General features: G+C 32.9%; 1 pseudogene; it reads left to right on the top strand.

Moving 5' to 3' along the window:
• Window positions 1-758: 758 nt before the first annotated feature.
• Window positions 759-25,985, top strand: LOC128159668 (uncharacterized; annotated as a pseudogene).
• The last annotated feature ends 1,986 nt before the right edge of the window (window positions 25,986-27,971 follow it).

Below are 27,971 nucleotides of genomic sequence, written 5' to 3' on the forward strand. Positions count from 1 at the left end.
TTTTGGTACACCAAGAAATTAATCAATTGAATTCATTTAACCGTCAAAATATATTTACATCAATAAAATACATGTATCATTAATCAGCGTAATTATATTAGGCCGTGATCCGGTTTGAAGTCGCGAGAAGAGTCAGTTCACGTTCTTCGAGAAATACTGATGTACTCCTACCCATCAGATTTGGTGATTGGGTCTTATGTGTTATGCGTAAATATCACTCAAATCAACCAATGCAATTTAATAGAGGGAAAGAAAGTGAATGTAAATATTGCTATATTGTATTAATTAGAATTAAATCATACTGAAATATTATATAAGTCCTTAATGTTTTCTATCTTTACTAAAAAATGAATTCCAAGCAACCCCCCCCCCCAAACAAAACCAAAACAATTAAAAAAACCCCAAACAAATCAGGCACGTACGTAGCATCGTTTTTGAAAGTGGGGGGCCAGACTCATCCAAAAAATCCTGACATTCAAAAAAAGGGGGGGGGGGATTTTAAGTTTCCCAAAATCTTCAAAATCCTAATCCGGGGGGGGGGGGGGGGGGGATGGCGTACTGTATAACTTCAATTTCACTCCTCATTTCCTTATTTACATATCAATTTTTTTACCTACTCCCAAAAAAAGTGGGGGGGGGGGGGGGGGCAACTCCATGATAATTCCATTTTTTATATGTAAATTTTAAAAAATTTGTTGCTGCGAGAAAAAGTGGGGGGGGGGGGTGGGGGGGCAGGCCCCCCTGCCCCCCCCCCCCCCCCCTGATGCTACGTGCCTGCAAATAGACCATTATTTTTTTCCGTTTTGGTAATATACCAACGTACGAACGTTATAGGTCGACTCGTTTATAGTAAGACTTAACTTCAACCCAAAACGCCGCTCGCTAGCATGGCAGATTCCGATTCAGACAAAACGGTTAGCGTCTCCGATGCAGACAGTGAAGTAGTATATGATGAAGCAAACAAAAAACGACGGTTATCAGACTCTTCTGTATCCCCTGATCGTAAACGATTTTGTTCTGTCAGTGAGAGTACGCCTGGGAGCTCTGACCAAGATGAAGATGGAACTCCTCCAAAGTCCTCCGGAACTGACATAATTTCAACAGAATCTGAGGATTCGCAGTCAATTCACGGAAAGTGCTTAACCAAAATTGCTTCACTTGACCTTCCACTAAGACTGAGTAAATGGGAAAGGAAGCACATCGAAAACCTTAATATATCAATTGTGCATGTTCCTGATACGAAACCTCTTGATCTTATTCAATGCGGGGAAACTGAGAACAACGAGGAGACTGAAAAAATCAACGAGTTAAAGAAGTACGTCCAAAAGAGCCCTATAATGGCTCATTTAAGATCCCTTGACCATTTGTACACGTCCTTTTCAGAGCTGTCATCAGAAAGCTTATGGGAGATGGCACCAAATGATGATGAAAAAATATCAATGATCCCAACATGGGTACCAAAAAAAAACATATGATATGGTTTTACAGGTAAATCTCAAACATATTTTACCCACTCAGAGTTCTTGAAATCATGTCCGCAGCCATCGCCCACGATGAAACTCACATTATAACTTTATCATGTTAAAACACATAAAATATATTAATTTAGTTGTGGGCGACGGCTGCTGACACATTTTCCTCTTTAAAAAGCTATGAGAAAATGTGCTATTTTTCACCATTTTTGACTAAATCTTAGAAATATGCCAAAATGTTGAGGTCATTATTATTTTTTGAAACAAGATAGAAGCGTATAACTTGGCATTTCATATACACACATGTTCAAGATAGTATATGTGTATTTTCATGAGATTTAAACAACTTCTGAATTTTAGGGCAAATATTAAAAGTAACTGTATCTTCTTCTTTCTATCAGTCCCAAAATTTTCAATAGAAAGATGAAAAAACTATATTTGAATTTCATTATCAATTTATTTCATTCTTAACTTACAAGCCTACATGAGAGGACACTCGTCATCTATGATTTATGGTTCACGCTATGTTTTACACAAGTTCTCCAAGTGATTTCTGATAATATCTAGGTTGGAAAAAGATTGAAAGTCTTATTTCTGTTGTCCTTCCTTGTTTTGCAGATTTTTCCATTTTTTTAATCTGTGAAGAATAATATACAATCTACCATCATGTTCTTTTATCTCAGTCCCTCATATATTTATGTTTTTAATTAGGAAAATTCAACATTGCCTCATTTGACATGAGCCCTGTGGGGATATTTAAATCTCTTTAAGATATTGCTCTTGTTAAAATAATTATTGCTAAAAATAATGTAAGACTATTATGTAAAAATCATCCTTTCCCATGGTTTTCTTTGTAGATTTCATTGTCAGGCACAGGATTTTAGTAACCAGCTTTATCTTATACTTAAGAAAAGAGAACATGGATGTAGCATACATGAAAGTCATGTGCAAGCATTGTTTGAGGCATTTGCTTGTATGTTTGGATTAAAAAGTGGACTCAGGTAAGTATTTGATTGGTGTTTTCTTTGAGTACACTCATGCGTGTTATTGGCATTGTGGAAAAAAAGACAGTTTAGTTAGTAGTAAGAAAAACAACTTGAATGATTTGATTTGTCATTAATTTATTCATCTGGATATACATACTGATTACTTCCTTCCGGAATCTGATATTGTGTTTTAATATACCGTATTTTTCGGAAATTATTTCGATACTTTTTTATCCTGACACGTGGACCTCGCCCTATTCATCGCTTCGCCCAATTTATGTTTTTTTTTTATTGGTTGGAAAATTTGATATGAAATTTTGCAAAAATTTATGCAACCCTCCAATAAAATCATGAATGTTTACTATAATACTGCTTGAATTTCTGTGTAAAAATCGTATGGATTTTAATCAATATACTGTAGTAATTTATCATTTAAACAAATTTAAATGTAAATAGATTTATTTCTTCTTACATTTCTTACTTAGATCACTGACTGAATCATCTTTCGATCATTATTATATGCTGTCATGCATTTTGATCGTGTGCTTACGATAAACAGGAAATCGATTTCGCACGGTAAAAGTAAATGAGAACCGTACAAAGGGTAATTACGGCATTCTATATTTAGAGGTCGCGTCATCAAGCTAACACTGTCGATGTGAGGATCATGTGATCTGGTGTACACATTGTAATTACGGGGGAAAAATGTCGGGTAGAAATAAAAAAAAAACAATTTGTTTTCATAATAGAATACATGAACAAGTTTTTTTTCTGTATATTCAACATAAAACTTTCGATGAAATTTTAGCCAGGTGTCTCTGAAATCAGTCTGGGTAGCGCTTACTTTGTTTATACACAGTTGAACTCTCAGCATGTGCTACTCATGCCCGCAGGCTTCAATAAGAGCAGAGGTTGACTCGTGTGTATATACACTGTATAAAGTCACAGAGAGACACAGGGTGGCATGTGCTACCGTAGTCATGCCACCAGGCTAGGTTACTATCCCCCGGTTAACACCAGTTTGTACACATGGCAGGGAAGTAATAAAAAACGATCTTAAATTAAAACCGGCCGTACTGAATTAATTGGTTTGAAAATTTTGATGCAATTTCAGACATTTTCTTACGATGTTTTCAAGAAATACATTTTATTTCCCTTTTGTTTAAAACAGTGAAATAAGATTAAAGGTTACTTTATGATAACGTTATTGGTTTAAACCATTTATTCATTAGAACTAACAGTAATTTTTCGACATATTCTTCAAAGTCGACCTATTTATACTTTTTTAAATTTTTTGGCTAAAAACGTCCTCCTTCGCCCAATAAACTGTATTGACCTAATTTTCGAAAAATACGGTACCTACCTTTTATATTTGTTTGTTTTGTGTTTTATTTGAATTAGGTCGATATCGAAAAATGTTTCTAAAACAAATGTGTCATTGCAAAACATAATTGTATTATTACTTTTTATGCTCACCTAATTCAAGGCTTACATTATTTTTACATTTCGCGTGATAAGATACATGTAGAACAACATGAACCTACTACGAATCACTTGTCCACTCGCGCGGGATCTCCTTGGCCATGTGCGAGGGATAATCATCATTTAAAGGTTTAATTTTTGTGTTTTTTGTTGATTTAAAACATTATTTGTACAATTTTTAAAACATTTTAGACTTACAAACCAACCATTAATTTATGTCTGACGAGTGTTTCCGATTCGGAGTAATATCGCTTTTATTAATTTTCAGAACGACTTTTTAATTTACTCTCCAATGTTTAATTTAATAAATACTACAAGATGAACAAACTTTTATAACATAATATTAAAACAGTTCTTGTATTTATGCCTTTATAAACTTGAACACAATTTATATACATGTAAGTGTGCGTGTGTGAATCTTGTGTATTAGATAACTGCTTACTGCTTGGTAGAAGCCTTGGCTTATCTGCTCGGCCATGGATGAAGGATAGATTACGTAAAGGTACAACTCACACACACACAAAGCTCAGTACCCAGAAAGATTTGAAAAGTTTGCAGTATAATGACTAAAATTTATGAAATAGTAGTTCTTTTTTTTTTACTTAAAACCCACAATTGATCTAAGTCTGATATTGCGTTAGATTGAGAATGGCATTGCTTTTATAAATGAACTGAACGATTTCATAATTGACACCCTATTGTTTAATCCAACTGAAGAAGAATTCATGTGTAATCAAAACTACAACAATTCTTGAGTTTGCAGCTAAATAAACTCATATAAATATGAGAGATGCAACTTTAATGTATTAGATAACGGCTGACTGCTAGGTAGTCCAGCTGCGACCATGGTGACCAGTTTTCTTGGCTGCGGGCGAGGGATAGCTTACGTAATGGTAAACACACATCTCTGATTCAAGGAAGAGTTTAAATGTATGCAGTATGATAACTTAAATGTAATAGGCCAGACTAAATTAATATTTAGATTCTCATCCTGATTTGCAAAAAATATGGGGCAGGTGGGCAGATTTTATTTATTATTTTTTATTCTTTTAAAAACACCTTTTTCATTGTTTATGTTCTAGAAATAACAACTGCTCTATTCTCTTAAATTGTTAATGCTAATGTGAGTACACAAACCCACTTGTAATCTTTTAATTCCATATTATTTTGACTTAACTGTTTATGCATGAAGACATTAAATTTTGTATCCTTATGATTACCGTATTCCTTGGAAGACGGTATAAATAGTTGAAATAATTTACAGTCCACGGGTTGTGCACTTCCTCCGGCACGTCTTTTAACCCCAAGGAACCCCAAGGAAACCTCAAGGATACCCCAAGGATACCCCAATGACAGAAATGAATAACTATTGATACCCAAGGGGGTCTCATTAGAGTGCAAGGGTCACCCCTTACCCTTGGTACCCCAATTATACCCCAAGGAACCCCAAAGATAACCTAATAATACAGATTTATAACTCCCGATACACCACAGAACCCCAAGGAACCTCAAGGATACCCTAATAATACAAATTTTAAACTCTTGGTACCCCTGGGGACTCACTGGTATTCCAGACACACCTCTAAGAACCCCAGGGAACCCCAGGGATATCCCAAGGAACTCCAAGAATACCCTAATAATACAGAATCATAACTCTTGATACTCCACAGAACCCCAAGGATACCCTAATAATACAAATTTAAAACTCTTGATAACCCTGGGGACTCATTGGTATTCCAGATACACCTCTAAGAATCCCAGGGAACCCCAGGGATATCCCAAGGAACTCCAAGAATATCCTAATAATACAGAATCATTACTCTTGATACACCACAGAACCCCAAGGATACCTCAAGGAACTTAAAGGATAACTTAATAATACAAATTTAAATTCTTGATACCCGTAGGGTCTCATTGGTATCTCAGACAAAACCCACGGATACCCCAAGGAACTCTAGGGATACTCTTATACATGTATTGGTTATATAAATTTTATAACTCTTGATATCCTATGGAACTCCAAGGATACACTATATCTCTTGATACTTTTTGGGTCTCTTTGATATCCTAGACAAATCACAAGGTATCCCAGGGAACCCCATGGGTACCCCAAAAAACCTAAAGGATACCCTAATAGTACTCTAATAGTAATAATACAGATACCCCATTGTTATCCCTGACACACCCTATGGATACCTCAAGGAACTCCAAGGATACCCAGTAATATAACTTTTGATACCCAAATGAACCCCAAGGATACCCTAATAACACAATTTTATATCTCTGGATACAGCCTCGGGGCTTTTTGATATCCCAGACACCATTAGGTATCCCACAGAACCCCATGGATACCCCAAGGAACTTAAAGGATACCCTTATAATACAGATTCATAAAACTTGATACCCCATAGAACCCAATGGAACCCCAAGGATATAGCCTAATAATTCAAATTAAAAATTCTTGATACCACTGGGGACTCATTGGTATCCCAGACACGCCTCTAAAAACCTCTATAAACCCTAGGGAACCCCACAGAAATCCCAAGGAACTCCAAAAGATACCCTAATCATACAGATTTATAACTCTTGATACACCATACAACCCCAAGGATACCCTAATACTGTAGATTCCTTATTTTACGCGAGTACTTAATTCCGCGATTCAACGATTTGCCATCAAATCGCGAGAACATAAAATTGCGAATGGCGAAATTTCATCATAGTTTCATGTAGTTCACATGTCTCCTAAAATTAAAAGCGAGATTTTAGAATTCGCGAGACGGGCTTCTCGCGATTTTACGCGGATATTAATTCCTCGCGTTTAATTAGGAATTTACAGTATGTAATACTTTAAAACACATTTGGTCTAGCCGAAAAATTTTTGTCTATAAATTTGTTTCGGACTTGTGATATTGCATCACATTCTAAAGTATAATGAAATTCATCGGCTATACGTTTTTTGTACAGAGAGGACAAAATCTTTCATTTAATGGGATACCTTCCCATCTTCCCACTTCAATTTGTAGATGGTGATTTGAAGTACGAAAGAACTATATATGATATAAGTTAAATTTGGCCCCCATTATTCGCAACTTTTTTAAGTGTTTCAGGTACAATAAAATGTTATGTTATATATATTTTAGAAGAGTTGATGTAAAATTTATTTTTCACCTATTTATTTGATTTTTTTGCACTCACTGGCAGAAAATGACGTCAGAAGTGACGCTATTTCTATATTTCAATCAAAATCGGTCAAAAATTTACATTTTTCTTATCTTTTTATGAATGGGAAATATAGAGGGCATGCTTGAACAGGGAAAAAATTGTTGTCACTTATTAGCCTTGGCTAGATACATCTCTGATTAAAATATTTTGTTTGTTCAAGCATGCTCTCTATTTTTCTGAAAGAAAAACTGCTTGAAAACAAGCTGTTTTATGCTAAAAATGCAAAAATGGCAGGAAAAGGTTGTCTTTACGATGTCATATTTCTAAATTTTGGGCAGTTGAATCAAAATGAACATTATGTAAAAACATCACATATATATCTGTACAAAGAAAAATGATGATGTTCATTTTAGGGGGCCATTTTAGGCCCATATCATATATATAGTCCTTTTACAAGAATTTTTCTGAATTTCAGGGGTAAAATATTGAAATAGTTCCATCAGTCTGAAAATGTAGTCCTAAATGTACATGTCGTTGAGCATTTAATTCTTTTATATCATAACCACTATAGCCAAATTGTATGCTGTATGATGTACGTGATAATTCCTCTGCATTTCTTATAAAATTAACATTTATTAATAGTTTTTTTTCAATATTAAAATCAACAGCCCAAAACTTGAACCATATAATGTTTATTTTTTCAAGGTTCTTGATAAGGGAGATAGAAGGGGTAGTAATGTCATAGTTTTCCTTCTCCTCAAAAGAATGAATATTGAGGAATTTTACATGAAATAAAAATTAGCTTGTACGATCAGTCATAGAACAAACCCTTTTTAATTTTCAAAATTTACTTCTATTACAAGTATCTAATTAATTTTTTTAACTTTATTTTAAACATAATCTTAAAAAACTGCCTGTTATTTATTTTTTATAAAAAATTTGCTTAAGGTCAATAATTGAACAGACTATAATTTACCTGTAATTAATTTCCTTTGTTCTTTGAAACCCTTACCTGAGCACCATTCCCACTTAGCTAAAATCAGTCACCCATAAAAATTTCAGAATTATAGCAAAGTGGGAAGACACCCAAAATTCACAAGGGTTGTCTACCAATAAACAAGGAGATGTAGGTGTAGGTAAATATATTGCAACAGTGATGGTGAAGCCATTGTGTAGAATGCTGGAGAAAACGTACCCAGGAGAAAACGTACCCAATTTATAGGGTACGTTTTCTCCAGGAGAAAACGTACCCGGGTACGTTTTCTCCGAGAGAACACGTACCCTATGGAAATAATAAATAATGGTTTTCATAGATATTCTTAAATGAAATAAAATAAAATATACAATGAACATTTGTATCATTTGTTTCTGTAGTTTTTTAGCTCACCTGAACCGAAGGTTCAAGTGAGCTTTTCTGATCACCCGTTGTCCGTCCGTCCGTCCGTCCGTCCGTCCGTCCGTCTGTCTGTCCGTCCGTCTGTAAACTTTTCACATTTTCAACTTCTTCTCAAAAACCACTGGGCCAAATTTAACCAAATTTGGTACAAAGCATCCTTATGGAAAGGGGGTTATAAATTGTTAAAATAAAGGGCACAGCCCTTTTCAAAAGGGAGATAATTGCGAAACAGTAAGTTTAGGGTGCATGTCTTTAAAAATCTTCTTCTCAAGAACCACTGCACCAGAAATGCCAATATTTACACAAAAGCTTGTATACATAGTGAAGATTCTAAATTGTAAAAATCGTGACCCTCAGACCAAAACTGGGGCCCCAGGCGGGGTTCAAAGTTTAACATAGAAATACATAGGAAAATGTTTAAAAATCTTCTTCTCAAGAACCACTGCACCAGAAATGCCAATATTTACACAAAAGCTTGTATATATAGTGAAGATTTTAAATTGTAAAAATTGTGCCCCTCGGACCAAGACTGGGGCCCCAGGCGGGGTTCAAAGTTTAACATAGAAATACCTTAGGAAAATGTTTAAAAAATCTTCTTCTCAAGAACCACTGCACCAGAAATGCCAATATTTACACAAAAGCTTGTATGTATAATGAAGATTCTAAATTGTAGAAATCGTGACCCTCGGACCAAGACTGGGGCCCCAGGCGGGGTTCAAAGTTTAACATAGAAATACATAGGAAAATGTTTAAAAATCTTCTTCTCAAGAACCACTGCACCAGAAATGCCAATATTTACACAAAAGCTTGTATATATAGTGAAGATTTTAAATTGTAAAAATTGTGCCCCTCGGACCAAGACTGGGGCCCCAGGCGGGGTTCAAAGTTTAACATAGAAATACCTTAGGAAAATGTTTAAAAAATCTTCTTCTCAAGAACCACTGCACCAGAAATGCCAATATTTACACAAAAGCTTGTATGTATAATGAAGATTCTAAATTGTAGAAATCGTGACCCTCGGACCAAGACTGGGGCCCCAGGCGGGGTTCAAAGTTTAACATAGAAATACCTTAGGAAAATGTTTAAAAAATCTTCTTCTCAAGAACCACTGCACCAGAAATGCCAATACTTACACAAAAGGTTGTATACATAGTGAAGATTGTAAAAATCGTGACCCCCGAACAAAAAGTGGGGCCCCAGTAGGGGTTTAGATTTTAACATATGTAGGAAAATGTTTTAAAATCTTCTTCTCAAGAACTATAGTGCAACTGTTTGGGATATTACTATGCATACATGTACATCCTTAAATAATGTAGATTCAAAAAATTGTAACTCCCGGACAATTGATGGGCACCAAGAGGGGTTCAAAATTTAAACATTTTAAAAAACATAAAGGAAAAGTTTAAAAATGTTCTTCTCAAGAACTACAATGTTTTAGTTTGTGGAATTTCTATGCATGCATCCTTCGCTTATGTAGATTCCTAATTGGTAAAATCGTGACCCCCGGACCAATACTGGGGCCCCAAGATGGGGTCAAAATTTATTAAAGAAATATAAAGGTAACATGTTAAAAAATCTTCTTCTCGAGAACTACAATGCTTCAGTTTGTGAGATTACTATCATGCATACAACCTTGGATAATGAAGGTTCGACAGTTTTAAAATAGTGACCCCTGGACTAATACTAGAGACCCAAGATGGGTTTAAAGTTAAATGTAGAAGTACCGGTATATATGGAAAATGTTTAAAAATCTTCATTTCGAGAACTACAATGCATCAATTTGTCAGATAACTACGTCAGCACCCTCAAATAGTGTAGATTCGAAATTATAAAAGCCGTGATCTCAATCTAATACTGGGGCCCCAAGAGGTGTTCAAAGTTTAGCATAGAAATATAGAGGGAAAATGTTGAAAAATCTTTCTCTAGGGAACTATAATGCTTCAGCTTGTGAGATAACTAGGCAAGCATCCTTAAATAATGTAGATTCCAAATAATTAAAACTTTAGCACTGGACTAATACTGTGGCCCCAAGAGGGGTTCAAAGTTTAACATAGAAAGATATATTGAAAATGTTTTTAAAAAGTTTTTCTCGAGAACTATAATGCTACAGTTTGTGAGATTACTATGCAAGGATCCTCAAATTGTGTAAACTCTAATGTAGTGGAACCAAGAGTTATCTTTCTTGTGTTCTGTACAGTCTGAGAGTTATTCCTCTTGAAGTGGAACTCTGCTATGTTCAGTTTTTCAGGTTGTGTACGAGCGGTCCCACCGCAGTGCTTCACATTTTCATTCCTATGTTACTATTTATGTTGTTCAAGCCAACCATAAACCTCGGACCATAACTGGGTCCCCAGAAAGGGGTTCAATGTTTAAAATAGAAAAAGCATAATTATGCTACGAAATGTAATGTTACAAGGAACTGCTGTTCAGGTGAGCGATGTGGCCCATGGGCCTCTTGTAAATGCATAGTCACCATGGTCACGTACTTAAATTATTAAGACAATAATTTGTAACATACACGAACGTGGCCTGAGCAGTTTAATCAGTCGACAATTAATCCACCATAAACGAAACTGTTAAATAATTAGTTTTTATTGCAATCTCATTTGGAGAACTAAATGATGAGTATCTCAAGAAGTCGATATCGCGTTTTTTAAAACATTTTTTTGAAAATTATATATAAAACAAAGTTGCTTAATAAAACCAAGTCCAAGTCTTTTAAATATTTGTTTGATTCATATATACATGGAAACTACTACGAGATATAACATTCAACAGTCAATTTGCTTCCGACGCCAGTGACATGTATAATGTGTGGAGAGTGAGTATTTCTACCTCCTGCGCGGGGAGGCAGTACATAATATTACATAATAATAACTCCTCAGGTATTTAATTTATTATCACTATAATTAAAATCAGGGGATCTCGCATAGAGAAACTCAAATCGGTATAAGGCTACCGATAAATGGATAATTAGAAATCATTCATAAAATGAATATATTTCTATACATCTATGCATTGAAATATGCATTAAAGTAGCATTTGAAAATTATTTAGAGATTATCTAGAGATTGGGTACGTTTTCTCCTGGGTACGTTTTCTCTTGGGTACGTTTTCTCCTGATACCATTGTGTATACATGTAAAGGGTTATGTTGGCCCTTTAGTCCCTGTCCAAGAGCTACCACCAATATACAACGTGTGTCTACCTGCAATTAACAGGTATTTTGGTGCCTCTCAGGTGAACATTCTGCACGCCTAATGGGTCAATCCATTGTGTTGTACCCATGAAGGGGAGATAGCCCCACTCCACACTTCCATGATCACTTCTTGTCTTTTCTCAAAAGTACTCCAATAAGGGTAACACCCCCTATGTCAATACATGTAGTAAAACAAGTTTTGGTCTTTGTAACTGCATGAACAATATCTTTCCCCACTTCATTTGAAAGTTTCACCGAAGAAACATTGTCATATTAAGTGTTCATATGAATGGTTCACCGGAAGAATTGCAGACTTCCTTGTGGTGACATAAAATTTAGTGCCCTATTTTCATGAATTTGATATAATTTGTTGCTGATTCAATATTGGCTGATCATCAGTTGGTAAGAGACAACAAATTCTGCCGATTAACGGTACTCGATTATGATTTTCAACCGATTTGACAACACTAATTGTTAAATTCATCCAAAGTGAAGTTCATTTGTGGGGGTATAGGGGTATAATGAGACTCCTGGGGTATCACTAGTTATTAATTTCTATTATTGGGGTTACTTGGGGTTCTTATGAGTATACTTGGGGTTCCTTGGGGTATCATTGGGGTACTACGAGGTGACCCTTGGATTCAAATGAGACCCCATGGGTATAAATAGTAATTAATTTCTATCACTGGGGTACCTTGGGGTGAGCCTTTGATTCGAATGAGACCCCTGTGGTATCACTGGTTAATAACTTTATCATTTGGGTTCCATGGGGTTCTTACGGGTATCCTTGGGGTTTCTTGGGGTACCCTTGGGGTACTAAGAGATGACCCTTGAAGTCCAATAAGACCCCTTGGGTATTAAAATTTATTAAATTTTGTCATTGGGGTTCTTTGGGGTATCCTTGAGGTTCCTTGGGGTTTCCTTGGGGTTCCTTGGGGTTAAAAGACGCACCCCACTTCCTCTCCTTTGTGATTGGTAGAAAATACATGATGTGAAAATTTACATTTATTTCATTGGTTGAAATACTGTTCGGCGCAAGGGAGATAATTTCCTGATGATCTTTTTCACGTACGACTTAAAAATTTTTGAGATTTCCAAATCTTAAGGTGGCTCGACACACCAATGCATTATTTGATGGATCGATGAAGAATTCTCTTTGAGAAATGATTATTAAAAAATGACACCTATATCGGCCTCTGATTATTTTATATGAATTTTGTTGTATTTTTTTTATAGAAACCGGAAACATCGTTTTAGCTGCGAACAAGATATGTAAGAGCTAAAAATTTGTTATCAATTAATGCAGAATACAATTATCTATAAATACATATCAAAAACGGCCAGATAAACTTTGAAATATTTTTGTAAAAAAAATATTTATGAAAATGAGAAAAAAGGATTGTAGATATTTTTTAAATATATGGATAAAAACTGCAGATAAACTGTTACTCGCATTTAACAATTGCTGTACAATCATATATCAACAAGAAATTGAAACCAAATAGTGAAAATAAAGTATAAATGGAAAATTTTAAAATCGAAGCGATCCCGATTGTAATTAAACTGATCCCAAACGAAATCACATAAAGTTAGAATGAATCAGAATTTTGCAAAAATTTCAGGTTGTTTAGCTGTAAAATGGTTTCGTCATTTACTAACTTTTTAATTTATATCAGTTACTTAGAAAAAAACTGCAGTTTATTTGTAAAATTTCAATTTTAAAATAATTCTGATCGGGATCACTTTTTTTTCAATCGGGATCGGTTCAAAATTGATAAAAAGCAATTTTTCCAAAATTTCGCATTTTCATTTCAATTTCTTTGTAAAATATCATTGTTTAGTAAATAGTTTATGTGACTATTTGTTATTTTTAAAATTTTATCCATAGATTAAAAAGATATTAAAGAATTACAATTTTGATTTTCAGAAATATTTTTTTAATTAAAAAATTAAACACTTGACCAAACGATCTTTGGCATGAATTTATTTATAATTATAGTACACATTAATTGACAACAAGTTTTAAGCTCTAATATATTCTGTTTGTCTGCAAAACAGTTTTTCCTATTTCACTGAAAAAATACAAAAAAGTTAAAATAAAAAATAACTGAAAGCCGATATTGATCTCTGTTTTGTGGAATCATGTTTCAAAAAAGATTCTCTATCGATCCATAAAATAAAATTTTGGTGTGTCGAGGAACCTTAAAAAGTGAGAAAACGAAAAAGCAATACAAATGGCTATGAATGAAATTCAGCTTTTGATTTTCAGGTCCAACTAGTTGAAAGTAATACAGCCTACTCCGGATATATTGAAATTCCCGGGACCATGCAAATTATTTCAATATATCCGTAGTTCAATATAAGCGAAATTGACTGACGTGAAGCCGTCATTTTTGAAAGTTCAATCCCGATGTAAGCATAGAAAACCAAACCCGAACAAATTGTTTGGTCATCATTTATCTATTACAATAAACGGACTACATGGAACATTAGTCCTTGAAAGTTTGATTAAAATTATATCCGAAAGTTTTGTAAGTTTCATTTTGTTACTGTCTAAAACCTCATCATAATATCGGATCGCATTCCTTTTCGATTTAGAAAAACGTTAGAGAAAAATCACCAGACTCAAACGCTTCAAATATTGCTGAACGCTGCTTGTGTATCGTCGTACGTGTACCCGCGATAATCTCAAAACCCTTAGCTATTTCGAATTTAGGCTTTGTCCTTTCATCAATAGCCATTATTAGTTTGTATTTAGCGTCCGGAGATAAGGTATTTCTTTTCCGTGGGGTTGCCATGTTACGTCTAGCCTCAATGCATCCGTATTCGTAAAAATAAAAAATTAAACAGTGGATAAATTTTACTTTTTAATAGAAGTATAAAAACACACCTGAAGAGAACTTATCAATTCACACCTTTGTATATCAACCGGTCAGTCTGGCATAATTACTGTCTCCAACCGTGACGACAACCACCAGGGAGAACTTCAATATATCCGTTGTATAAACAACTAATTATCACCTTTGGGGACCAATCAGTGGCTTCAATATAAGCAATATTTCAAAATAGCCGATTTCATTATATCCGTTAAATCAATGCAAAGAATATGAGAGGCAAAAACTGGGGATTTATTTCTATTTCAAAATAAGCGGAATTTCAAAATAAGCGAGTTCAATATAAGTGGAGTAAGCTGTATTCTATAACATCTATTGAAATTATATGCTTTTCTTTAGGTATTGTTTATTCAAATATTAATACATCAAAATGATACGAGTCTACCACCCTTCCTAAGATCTCTTTTACCCTTCTATAGTCGATCTCAACTTATGAGCTCGGGTGCGCACTTTTCAATTTTAGACACGCAGGCTTACAAGACACATAATGACATAAATACATGTGTGTTCCACTCACTATGCTATGAAGAGGAAGGTGACATTTATATAAAAAAAAGAATTTAACTAATTGCTGTTTAGGGTTTGGAAATTTTTTTTCTACACAATTTTTTTTCTTCAAAATATGCATCGGGGCGGCCCATTTTCAGAGGAGCGTGCGGGGATGAGAATCTAAAAATTAATTTTATGGGGCCATACATAGATTTTTTTTAAAATCTGTATTTTGTGTTTTACTAGAATTTTGTTTTCAGAATCTCATTTTTAGGATTGTGCACTATAAGAACTAAAAAGAATGACTTAAACAGTAAAACTCCAAAAAAACAACATGTATTTTAAAATAAAAAAATTCGAAATTTTCTTATGAATTAAAGCCTCCTGTATAAACCAGCATACTTTCTGTGGTAACTTTATGCTTGTTGTATGCACAAAGACTTTGTTAACTTGCCAAATGAAAACAGGTACATGTTAACATGTAAAGCTTTTCACACTCATACTACACAAATCACGAACAAAATTACATTGTAACGATCTTTATGAGATCCCAATAAACAACTTTTCTAGCGACAGCCATATAGAAATCCTAACCGTTTTTGAGTTATTGAGCACTTTTTGGAATCATTTTTGAGGCGCATCGCTATATGCTATGTAGCCTCATTGCTGTCAGCTCACTTCTCTCAGCTTATATACAAGCGGCGTCATAAAACTCAAGTATCGATGCGCCAATAAATATATAGTGCCGTTCTGATTGTTACCTATTTTCAACCAGGAACATATATTCAGTATTCGTTTTAAAAATATCAACAAATCATTACAACAGATATCTCCTTTACACATTGAATAAACATCAACATCAATGAAAGAACAAAACAAAGATTAATACGCAGATGAGATAGACTGGCAATGCCTGCAATGCGATGTACTTATGATAGGGTCAGAGGACCAGTCAACCGATGAGATAATTTGCATAACAACAGTTCGTACTTCAATTTAAAAGTGATGACGTTAATTGTTCGAATATCGGAGGTAAAAAAATGTAAATAATTTCGTATATAAAATATTTATATTAAAATAAGAGTAAGTTGCTGTCTTCCTACAGCTAGGAACAGATTTCGTATTTTATCATTGATAAAAGGAATAAGACGATGTCCAACTGAATGAGGAAAAGCGCGCCACCTTCCCCATGTAGAATGGCGATATTTAACAACTTGTAGTGATGTTTTTAGCTACCTTCAATGCAATGCGCCACTCAGGCCTTCAGGCCTTTGATTTTTTTTTTACCCCCTACCTTTTTCTAAATAAAAAACGTAATCCAAAAACAAAAACGGATGTGCACGCACTACAATGTCTCTGTTATTCAAATTCATTGGATTCTCATTCCCTGCTATCATAGCCTTGGAGGTTTTTTCTGGAAACCAAAGGCCTTAAAAAAAATTTCAAAGGGGAATAACTCGTTAACGGAAGAGGAATTCTAAAAAATTTTAATTGATTATGGTAGTGTTTATAAAGTCTATTAGCCCTGAAAATTTGAGCAAAAACCATTCAGAAATGAGCACGATATGAAGCTCGAAGTTTGCGTCTAGATAGAAAAACAATAATAGTAAGGTCTTCCGTTGGAAACGGAAGACCTTAATGACTGGTGCAAAGTTTTTCAAATGATTGTCAATTTATGTTTCATAGCGGCATGGTAGAACACAGTGTAGGACAAAATAACCTCACACTGGATGAACTGATCTCACACAGGACGTTCCTTTAAGAAATGATTTAAAACAAAATATTATGCATTGCACCTTTTTGATTTACTGTTTGGTTTAAATTTCAGTAGTGTACCATGTCTGGAAATAGAAACAAAAAGGATTATGAAACTAGAGATAAGTGGTGCAGCTGATATTATTTTCCCTTACAAAATGTTTTCTCCATTTCAAGAAGTCAAACAAGGAACTCAGCATCCGTCAGTTGTTGCAGTTTGTGAGGTATGAATGATTTTTATCTTTATGTATTTGAAATCCAAAACATTTTGCCATGGCCAAAAAAGAAAATTTTTGGTAAGTAGGTAGGAAAAAAGTTTTTATTTTTAAATCTTGGAACATGTGTGTAATAATGAGAGAAATAAGTATAATCAAATTGTGTGATACAAGATCAGTAATGAAGATTTAAAATTTTCCAAAAGGTTCTATTTATAGTCAACAACAGACAAAGAAAGAATTCATTTTTTAGCTCACCGAGACGAAATCAGAGGGAGCTTATGCTATACCCTCGGCGACTGGACCTGATTAAAGTTTTTGTTGCAGGTCCTGTATCTAAGCTATTACTTGTCCTATCTTCACCAAACTTGCATGGATGATGCATCTGGACCTACTTATGGACTTGAAAGACTTGTATGCTGAATCTGAGTCCTAAATTTCAGATGCTGGAGGAGGTTAAGGTTGTTGGACCAGGTGCCCTTTGATAGCAATATCTAAGTTACTGCAGGTCCATACTTCACCAAACTTGCATGAATGGTGTGTCTTATGATACTGATGCACCAGACAGGCTTGAGTGCTGAATCTGAGCCATAGGTTTCAGATGCTGAAGGAGGTTAAGGTTTTTAGAGCTGGTTAACGTTTTTGTTGCAGGTGCCCTCTGATGATTATATCTTAGTTACTACTTGTCCTAACTTCACCAGACTTCCATGGATGGTGTCTTATGATACTGATGCACCAGACAGGCTTGAATGCTGAATCTGAGCCATAGGTTTCGGATGCTGGAGGAGATTAAGTTTTTTGGAACAAGTCACATGTTAAAAAGATAATAGTACTATTTCAAACTTGCATAGTTGATTAAACTGTAGTATGAATGAATCACAGAGGAAGCTTCAGATTCTCCATTATCAAGGATGCTAAAAAATATATCTTAGTTATTACAGGTCCTAACTTCACCAAACTTGAATGGATGGTGTGTCTTATGATACAGATGCACCTGACAGGCATGGATGTTGAATCTGAACAATAAGTTGCGGATGCTGGGGCAGGTAAAGGTTTTAATTGCTAGTGCCCTCTGATGATAATATCTTAGTTATTACTGGTCTGAACTTCACCAAACTTGCATGGAGATGCGTCTTATGTATACTGATGCACCAGACAGGCTTGAATGCTGAATCTGAGCCATAGGTTTCGGATGGTGGATGAGGTTTAGTTTTTTTGGAACAGGTCACATGTTTTATAGATGATAGCTTGCATAGTTGATTTAACTATAGTATAAATGAAACACAGAGGTTGCTTCAGATGCAGAGCCTGATCTCCATTATCAAGGATGCTAAAGAAATTTCCTACCTCACTCAAACCTGCTCGAAAGATACATGTGTTTGTTGATAAATGATATAACAAGATTCCTATGATATAGTATTGTATAGTATGAAACAATATTGTTTAATATGATACAATATAATATCATATGTAATATTTTAAAAAGTTATTTGATACGATATGATATTGTATCAATTTTTTTTATATTTTATGTTATGATATTGTATCATGATATCGTTATGTATAGTAACTGTATTGTATATTATGATACAATGTTGTATAATATTGTATTGTATTATTGATTTATTATTTTATCACATGATACCATTACATAAGATATTGCAAAATATAATATTGTATCCTATGATACAATATTGTATATTCTATATTGTATCATACGATATTGTATAATATGATATTAGTTTCTGTAATATAGAATTATATCACATAAAATTGTATATTAATATGATACTGTAATATTATATAATATCGTATCATACGATATTGTATAATATGATATTGGTTTAAAATATGATGTATTATCACATCACATGAAATTGTATTGTATGATATTGTAAAATATGTTATTGTATCATATGATACAATATGTATAATATAATATTGTATTATATAATATTTTTCTTTATCACATAATATTGAATCATTTGATATGATACAATGTTGTATCAAATTATATTGTATCATATGATACAATATCATATTATGTATCAAAAATGATACAGTATCATACAATATCATTCTATATTATACAATATAATATCATATGTTTCAATGTTATGATGTATTATGTAATATGATATTGTAATATAATACTATATTGTTTAATATATTATGATATTGTATTATTTGATCAAATACAATAACGTATAACACAATACAATGTCATATCATACTTTACAATATCATATTTCATCATTGTTTATTATAGTATTTTATTGTATTATATGATATATGTTGTAAATATGATAGGATGCAATATTTAATTGTATATTATTGTATTGACATATGATTATCATACAATTTTTTAACAGATGATATACGATATTGTGTCAAAACAGAATCCAAGATCATAAAGTATGATTTTCATTTAATATGATAAAGGTGGTCTCGTAAAGGTAAAGTCTCATAAGGGTGATGTCTCGTCTCGGTGAGCTTTGTAATCTGTGATTACCTATGTTTAATATATTTAATAAAAGATAAGAGAAAAAAATATTGCCAGAAATGTTTGCGGTATCGAACCCATAACATAAAAACCCTAGATATATAAAGTTAGATTATATCAGGTACTTTAACCACTGAGCCATTTCAGACACAACAAAGTGGGCTGTTTAAATATTATGTTTGACTTTGACCACGAATTTACGGACTTTTTTCAAAACGTTCAGTTGTTGGGATACAGAATGATATTTTTATTGTATAGTGGGTCATCTCTCCACATTTTTGTTGATTTAAATCGATTTGTTTTTCAATAGACCTTATATAGACTTTGAAAAAAATATGGAGCACAGACCCACTCTATAAAAAAAAATGCTTGGAAGTTTTAAAGAATGACAGTATTTGCAGGTTTTGATACGTATCCACCTTATTGAATCGACATATTCCAAGTATTGAAAATTTTTATAGGTTAAAAATATTGTTTTTACTGATTTTTTTTAAAAATATCAGATTTATTGATATTTTGATTTTTCAGTAGTTTGTCCGACCGTGTATGGGCATTTTACATGCCTTATCCACCCATCTTCTTTCATGTAAATCGGTCTTGTAGTTTTTGAGAAATTGCATACATAAAATTGTTGGAAATCCTAATTTTCTTTGATGTTGTAGTAAGTAATTTTGTGAAACCAATTCACATATGCATTTTCAAACTATATAGACTTACATTATACAATACTAATTAAACAACACTTTCAATTTTTTGATTGTTTTTTCAACTAGTTAATAATTAGTTATTTTGTAACCAGTTATCATCTTTCTGCTTGAATAAAGTTAGCAATGTGCCATTTCTAATTACTATTTTTTTTTAAGGTCAAAAGAGACAGTCCAAAACTAAACCAAAGTTATTCACCACTGAGCAGCAGAACCCGTACAAAAATAAAAATCAATTTTGAAGACTCAGCGGAGCAAATTTCGTCAACAACTAATACAGAGGCTGCACACGGCAAAACTGTTCTGCATCTTGATGATAAAATCATTGGCCAGCATGGAGGAGAACTTCTTTTCCATTTTTCAGACACAATAAAGAAAGGAAAAATATTTGGATTAGTTGTGCAAGAAACACAGGTCTGATTAATTTCCTTTAATTTTAGGTCACTAGACTTCATCATTCATATTAATTTATTTTTAGCTCATAAGCACATGAGCTTTTCTGATCACTTTCTGTTTATGGTTCATCATTCTGTCTATCTTTAAACTTTTTACATTTTCGACTTCTTCTCCAGAACCACTGGCTTTTTTTTCAAAAACTGAATCACAAGAGAGGCTTAATGTATAACTTTAGAATGAGTGAAAAAAAATTTAAAATCTTTTTTAACATGTTTGAATAAGATCTACTAAATCTTCTAAATTGTCCATAAATTTTGTATTTGAAACCATAAAGTAAATTTAATCAGAGTTAATGCTATTGTTGCTCAGGTGAGTGTTGTAGCCCTTGTGCCTCTTGTTAAAAAATAAGTTTCTTGGTGTTGTATTTTTAAATGATCACCTATGATTTGGTGCTGGTGATTCGAATATCAGTGTTTCACCGGCGTCATACTAAAGCATGGAGCATAAGACACTCGTTTGTCTGCAAATGTAGAGCTGGTACTTTTCTCGATATCAACACTACATTGCAGTCGTTTTTTATACAAAATATTTCAATTTACATTTTCCATCATGATTGGTGCTGATACTTATAGATCTTTTGGTTTCCAGGCATCATTAGGTCATCTTAGCCAAAGGTTCAAGTGAGCTTTTCTTATCACCTGTTGTTCGTCATACGTCAGTTTGCTGTAAACTTCTCACATTTTTTGTTTCTTCTCTAGAACCACTAGGCCAAATTAAACCAGACTTGGTACAAAGCATTCTTAAATTTTAAATGGCTTAAATGAAGGGCAAAGCCCTCTTTAAATGGAAGATAAATAATATATGATATACAATATTTTGTCAAAACAGTATCCATGAATATTGAAGATCATTAACTATGATTTTCATATAAAATGATAAAGGTGGTCTCATAAAGGTGATGCCTCGTCTCGGTGAGATTTGTAATCTGATTACCTACCCCGGTTTTTACACATTGAATGCTAGCTGAATAGAGGGTACTATTTTAAACAAATTTGAATGTGACACTTCCTTACAGCTTCACAACTAACATTTTGGATGACCAGTGATATTACCAAAGAAACTTGCATAATAAGCATTGAAAATGAAAACAATAAGATTTGGAAATGTACAGTTAAAGTTGTGACTGTGCACCTTTGAATTAAATCAAATGAATACAAGGTAAAAAAAAAAAATCAAAGAAAGCCGCTAATTTATTCTATAATTTGATATATACTGGGATGCTGCATCTGAGTCCTAAATTTCAGATGCTGGAGGAGGTTAAGGTTTTTGTTGCAAGTTAAAGTTTTTGTTGCAGGTGCCCTTTGATAGCAATATCTAAGTTACTGCTGGTCCTAACTTCACCAAACTTGCATGTATGGTGCGTCTTAGGATACTGATGCACCAGACAGGCTTGGATGCCGAATCTGGGTCCTAAATTTTAGATGTGGGAGGAGGTTAAGGTTTTTAGAGCTGATTAAAGTTTTTGGAGCAGGTGCCCTTTGATGATTATAAATTATCTTAGTTACTTTTGGTCCTAACTTTATCAAACTTGTACAGATGGTGCGTCTTATAATACTGATACACCTGAACGGCTTGAATGCTGAATCTGAGCCAAAGGTTTGGGATGCTGGATGAAGTTTAAGTTTTAAGAGCTGGTTAAAGTTTTTGAAACAGGTGCCCTCTGATGATGATATCTTAATTATTACTTGTCCTAACTTCACCAAACTTGCATGGATGGTGAGTCTTATATGATACTGATTCACCTGACAGGCTTGAGTGCTGAATCTGAGCCATAGGTTTCGGATGCTGGATAAGGTTATGTTTTTAGGAACAGATCACATGCTTCAAGGGGCATGGTCATGATTTTGGTCAAAAATTGTTTTTCCAAGTTTAATATTTACAATGCTTTAGGAAGGCATTCTTAATAAGCAACCGAAAGTTGAGTGTAATTCATTGAATTATAAGCAAGATACAGAGCTTGAAATTCTTTGCTATGTAAACAAAGCATTTGTTTACATTTTAAATGTTAAAGTGAAAATTCCACTTTAAAACCTAAAATGAATGTGTTAAACATTAGGAATTGTGTAATACTGCTTGAAATAAATAAAAAGATAGACAAATCTGGTTTATAAAGATTTTTTACTGGTATATTGAACCTATGTAAACAAACCATATTTCTTTTCTTTAAATGATTTTATTGACGAAAATATGTAACTTGCTCCATAGCTGAGTGGATAACATGTTGAGCTTGTGAGTTCGAATCCCGCAGGGCTTTTGTTTTTACTTACTGAATTGAATTTTTTAGATATTCATTTTTTATCCCCAAACTGCAAATTTTTTGATGATTTGACATATTTAAAGTTTCTTTATCATTATATCTTTTATAATCAAATAATTTACTGTTAATTTGTGTGACTTTGTCCAGGTGTGTTATTCCACCTTAAACTATAATATGAATGAATCGCAGATGTAGCTTAAGATGCAGAGCTTGATCTTCAATATCAAGGATGCTAAAAAATATATCTTAGTTATTACTGGTTCTAACTTCACCAAACTTGAATGGATGGTGTGTCCCCCTTGGGACAAATATATTGCCCTCTGCTTTGCGTCAGGCAATATTTCGTCCCTCTGGGGCTAATATAATCAATATTGCCCTCAACCCCAGTCAATATTTGTTTAATATTTTACTATATTACATGATATTGTATCACATGATACATATCATATTATGTATCAAATATGATACAGTATCATACAATAGAATATCATACTATATTATACAATATCATATCAAATGTGATGTTACAATATTGTGATCTATTATGTGATATGATATTGTATAATACTACATCGTATCATTTATAATATATTATGATATTGTATTATGTGATCAAATACAATAATGTATAACATGATACAATGTCATATCATGTTACAATATCATATTGCATCATTTATTATTGCGGTATTTTATTGTATTAATTTATATGATACATATTGTTGATATGATAGGATGCAATATTGTATTTATATTATTAATTACTAGTATTTTATTGTATCATATGATGCAATATCATATTTTATATTATTGTATTGATAAACGATGATATACGATATTGTGTCAAAACTGTATCCATGAATATCCAAGATCACAAAGTGTGATTTTCATATAATATGATAAAGGTGGTTTCATAAAGGTGATGCCTCATAAAGGTGATGCCTTGTCTTGGTGCGCTTTGTAATCTGTGATTACCTATGTTTTTCTCAAGAAATAACTTACTGAGATGATCATTATTGATTTTTATTTTACTCTTAAATATGTTGAGATTTATCAAAGCAAATTTAGCATGCATTGTTCTTTATGATGCTGATTTTTATATTTGGTCACTTTGTAGGTGACGTTTACTGTGCTGGAAATGAGTGTGGAACAATACAATGATATTGTAGAAGGTAATGTGAAGCACAGAAGTGGAGATCGGCCAACGTTGAAGGTTTCAAAACCGTATGACTATTTAAAAACCCAGGATAGGGAATCTATCATAGAGGCGTTCATCAAACTTGCTATGTTACAGAGGAAAATCCTTTAAATCCTTGGGTAACATCAGATCTGCAGGATATAATTTGAAGGTGCTGTGTTTAGAAGTAGTGTATATGCAAATTATGGTACAAAATGTAAATAATGTATTGCTGGTTATGTACTTGTTTTGTTCATTCCATGTTTTTAATTCTTTCAAAGTATCATGCTATTGGTTAAGCAAGTAGTTTTTTGCAGGCATGTAATTTATCCCTAAGTCACAGTTTAAAGATATCTTTTGTACCCAGTACAACCTTCTGTTATGTAAGTGTGCAATGTGCTTAATTTTTTCGTAATTTAAGAAAATTCATTTATAAAAGAAGAAAAATTGATAGCTAGAAAAAATTGCAAAAATGTATAGTAACTGGAATAGAACAATTAACATTTTAATTATCATAAAATTTAAAAAAAATTGTAAACTGTCCCAGTTTAAATTCAAGTGAATGCAATAACCATTGATATGCCTTTTTATCTTGAATCCTTTGATATCTTGAAGCTTTTCCAAGTCCTGTCAAGTTTTAGATAACAAAGTTTGACTGTAAATGTATAAATGTTTTAAAATGTTGCATGTATTATGATTTAGAAAATATATTTAAAATCAGAAATATTTTTCATACAATCTGCATACTATATGAAACTTGAAATATATTAATATTATAATAATTTAATGCATATCTTTGTCAGTGAAATGTTATGTAATTCTAGACTGTTTGGTAGGGATTTACTGCAATACATAACATGGATACTTTTCATTTTGAAAATTATATAGGCCTTAACTTATTAAACCAAAAATGTTTCTAATGAAGGAAAAAATGTTTTTAATCTCTTTTCTTGATAGTTTGACATTAAATTTTAGTCATGCTGTATAGAAACAAAATGCTAAACATTTTAGCTAGCTGTACACTGGAGTGGGTGTATCCATACATATGTAGTATGACAATGTACATGATGTATAACGCACTAGTCAGTGCTTTCTGTGTTATCCTAGCCTCCCAACTTCTTCCAAGTGATCAGTACAACCGCCTACTGTGGAATCATCATTGTACATTGGGAACCAATGATTCCATAGTATCTGCATAACAGTAGCTCGAGGATGAAATTCCATTTTATGATATTCTTTCAGAGCTGTATTTTACTCAGATGCCTGTTCAGTTGTTCATTGCTGAAATGAATGTTTTTATTGTTACACTGACTGTATAATGGCAGGAAATGAAATGGTAATAAAAATTGATGTATATTTTTAAATATATCCCTGCCCATGACTGGAAGTGGCAGCTTTTTTAGTTTCAGGCGGTCCTGAATATTACATTTGTAAATTGTTACGGATTAAGTTAAAATTTTTAAGCATTGTTTTATATTGTGTCAAATAGCTTGCATCCACACATATTTATTATAAAATCGATGCATATTACTAGATGTAATTTAGATAAAATATTTTTGGATTTTAGTGTTTGTTGTGGTCAATAGATGAACATTTTAATGTTTTAATTTTTTGTAATTTTTCATGATCTCATTGTTATTGAATTAAGAATTTACCATATACCTTTGATTGGCTGTGTTTTAAAAAATATTTATGAATAAATTTAATGAATTGCTTATTTACATTATCTGAGACATATTTCAATTTTCCAATTGACATTGGCAGTGTTGTAAATTAATTAATCTGTATCAAGAATAAATCCACTTTCATCACTTGATTTGGCTTTTAAGATCATTTGAGTCAACAGAGTATCACATGCTCTCTTAATTTGTCTGTTCCAGTACATTGTCTTTAATTTGTGTTAAGATTTTAACATTTACGATACACATCAATTTTCTTCATAAGGATTATTATAACAATTGTATTGTATTAGTATAATTTTGTACCCTAATGATCAAAACCTTCAATAGAACATTAAAATACCAATTGTTAATACACTGTGATGCCATTCGGAAGATATAGCATAACAAAGATCAAGATTAACAAAATGTTGAAGCTTTAATTGTGTATTTACTATTCAGTTAAAATATGGACAGTAAGCTTGCAAATAATACACAAAATAACATATTGAATACTTTTAATTGATGGTACATTTTCAAAGTCCAGATAAAAAGAACAATTTTTTTTTCTATGTGTTTGATAATTTGATAGTGGGTTTGAATCCATTTTAGTAAATTCGTGGAGAGCAATGCAAATTAAAGTTTAATTTTTAGATCACCTGAACTGATTTATTGAAAATTTGTTCATATTTTTCAAAAATCTTCTTCTCAAAAACCATATGACCTGAAAAGCTGGAAGCATTCTCAAGTAGTGTGGATTCAAATTTGTTCAACTCCTGATCCCCGGGGGTAGGGTTGGGCCACAATGGGGTTGGTGGAATTTTTACATTGGAATATATTGAGATAAATCTTTAAAAACTTTCTCCTAAAAAACCATTTGACCAGAAAAGCTGAATAGATTAAAGTTTGTTCAAATCATGATCCTTTGGGACTGGTTGTAGACTGGGACATAATGGGGAAGGGGTCGAATTTGTACATGGAAATATATAGAATAAAATCTTTAGTCTTCTCGGAAACCAATCGGCCACAAAACTGAAACTGCTGTGGAAGCATCCTCAGGTAGTGTAGTTTATAGTTTGTTATTCATGATATCCTGTGATCGGGTAGAGCCACAATGAACGATCCAATTTTTACACAGGAAAATATAGAATAAAGTCTTTAAATATCTTCTTCTAAACAATTTGACAAATTGTTAATTCTCTAAACTTGTTTAGATTTTGATCCCTGGAAAAATCAATGGCCGCACAAGAGATTTAATGTTTGATCTATATGTTTATATCTTATATATAAAGAATTGTGTAAGATTTCATGAGAAATGCAATGCTGATTATGTGACACATGCATTACATATTGGTCTGACAAGGAAGTTCGATTTCTTTTAGTTGTTGATAACTGTATTATCTGTTAAGTCATTGTCCTTTCTACACATCCAAGCGAATGTTATTGTCATTTAAATTTTAGATCACGTGGTTTTATTTGACCCTTTCTGTTTCGCAGTAAAAATCGTGCCTCTTATTATAGTCTATTTCATAGAATCTAGGTACTTGTAATCAAATATAAAATCTTGAGGTTTATTGATTTTAAACTTTATCTTCATTAATTGGTAGATAAAATGTGTTCTAGAAATAAATGTGTCAATACAAAAAATAGTTTTTGTCTGTTGTTGCAACAATAAACATGCGTTGTAGAGATCCCGCCGAGGATTATTTTCTATCCGCGCCTGATCTAGTAATAGTATCAATAGCGCAACAGACTATACTATTTTATGCAGAATGTTCCTTGAAAATGGCTCGATATGCTAAGTTTTTATGCAAAACAGACACCCATTATTTAAAAAACAAAACAAAAAACCCATGGTATTGCACAACACAAGTATCAAACATGGCCATGATTTTATTAAGCAACTGAAAATGTTTATATTTTCAACCACTCTACACGTGGTTGAACACGAACGATAACTCTTTTCTGAATATTATCGTTTAATATAAATTACCGCTGTATGGTGAAATAAGACATACATCTTAAAAGATTGTCATGTTTTAACATAAATCAAAGTAGGATATGATATGAAAAACGACCAGTACTTACGTATTTTGAGAATATTATCCGAACACTTATACTTCCGCTCGGAATTTCACGGGAACTGAACAAATCTCGGTGAAGT

This window comes from Crassostrea angulata, chromosome 8, assembly GCF_025612915.1.
Source record: "Crassostrea angulata isolate pt1a10 chromosome 8, ASM2561291v2, whole genome shotgun sequence".
NCBI lineage: Eukaryota > Metazoa > Mollusca > Bivalvia > Ostreida > Ostreidae > Magallana > Magallana angulata.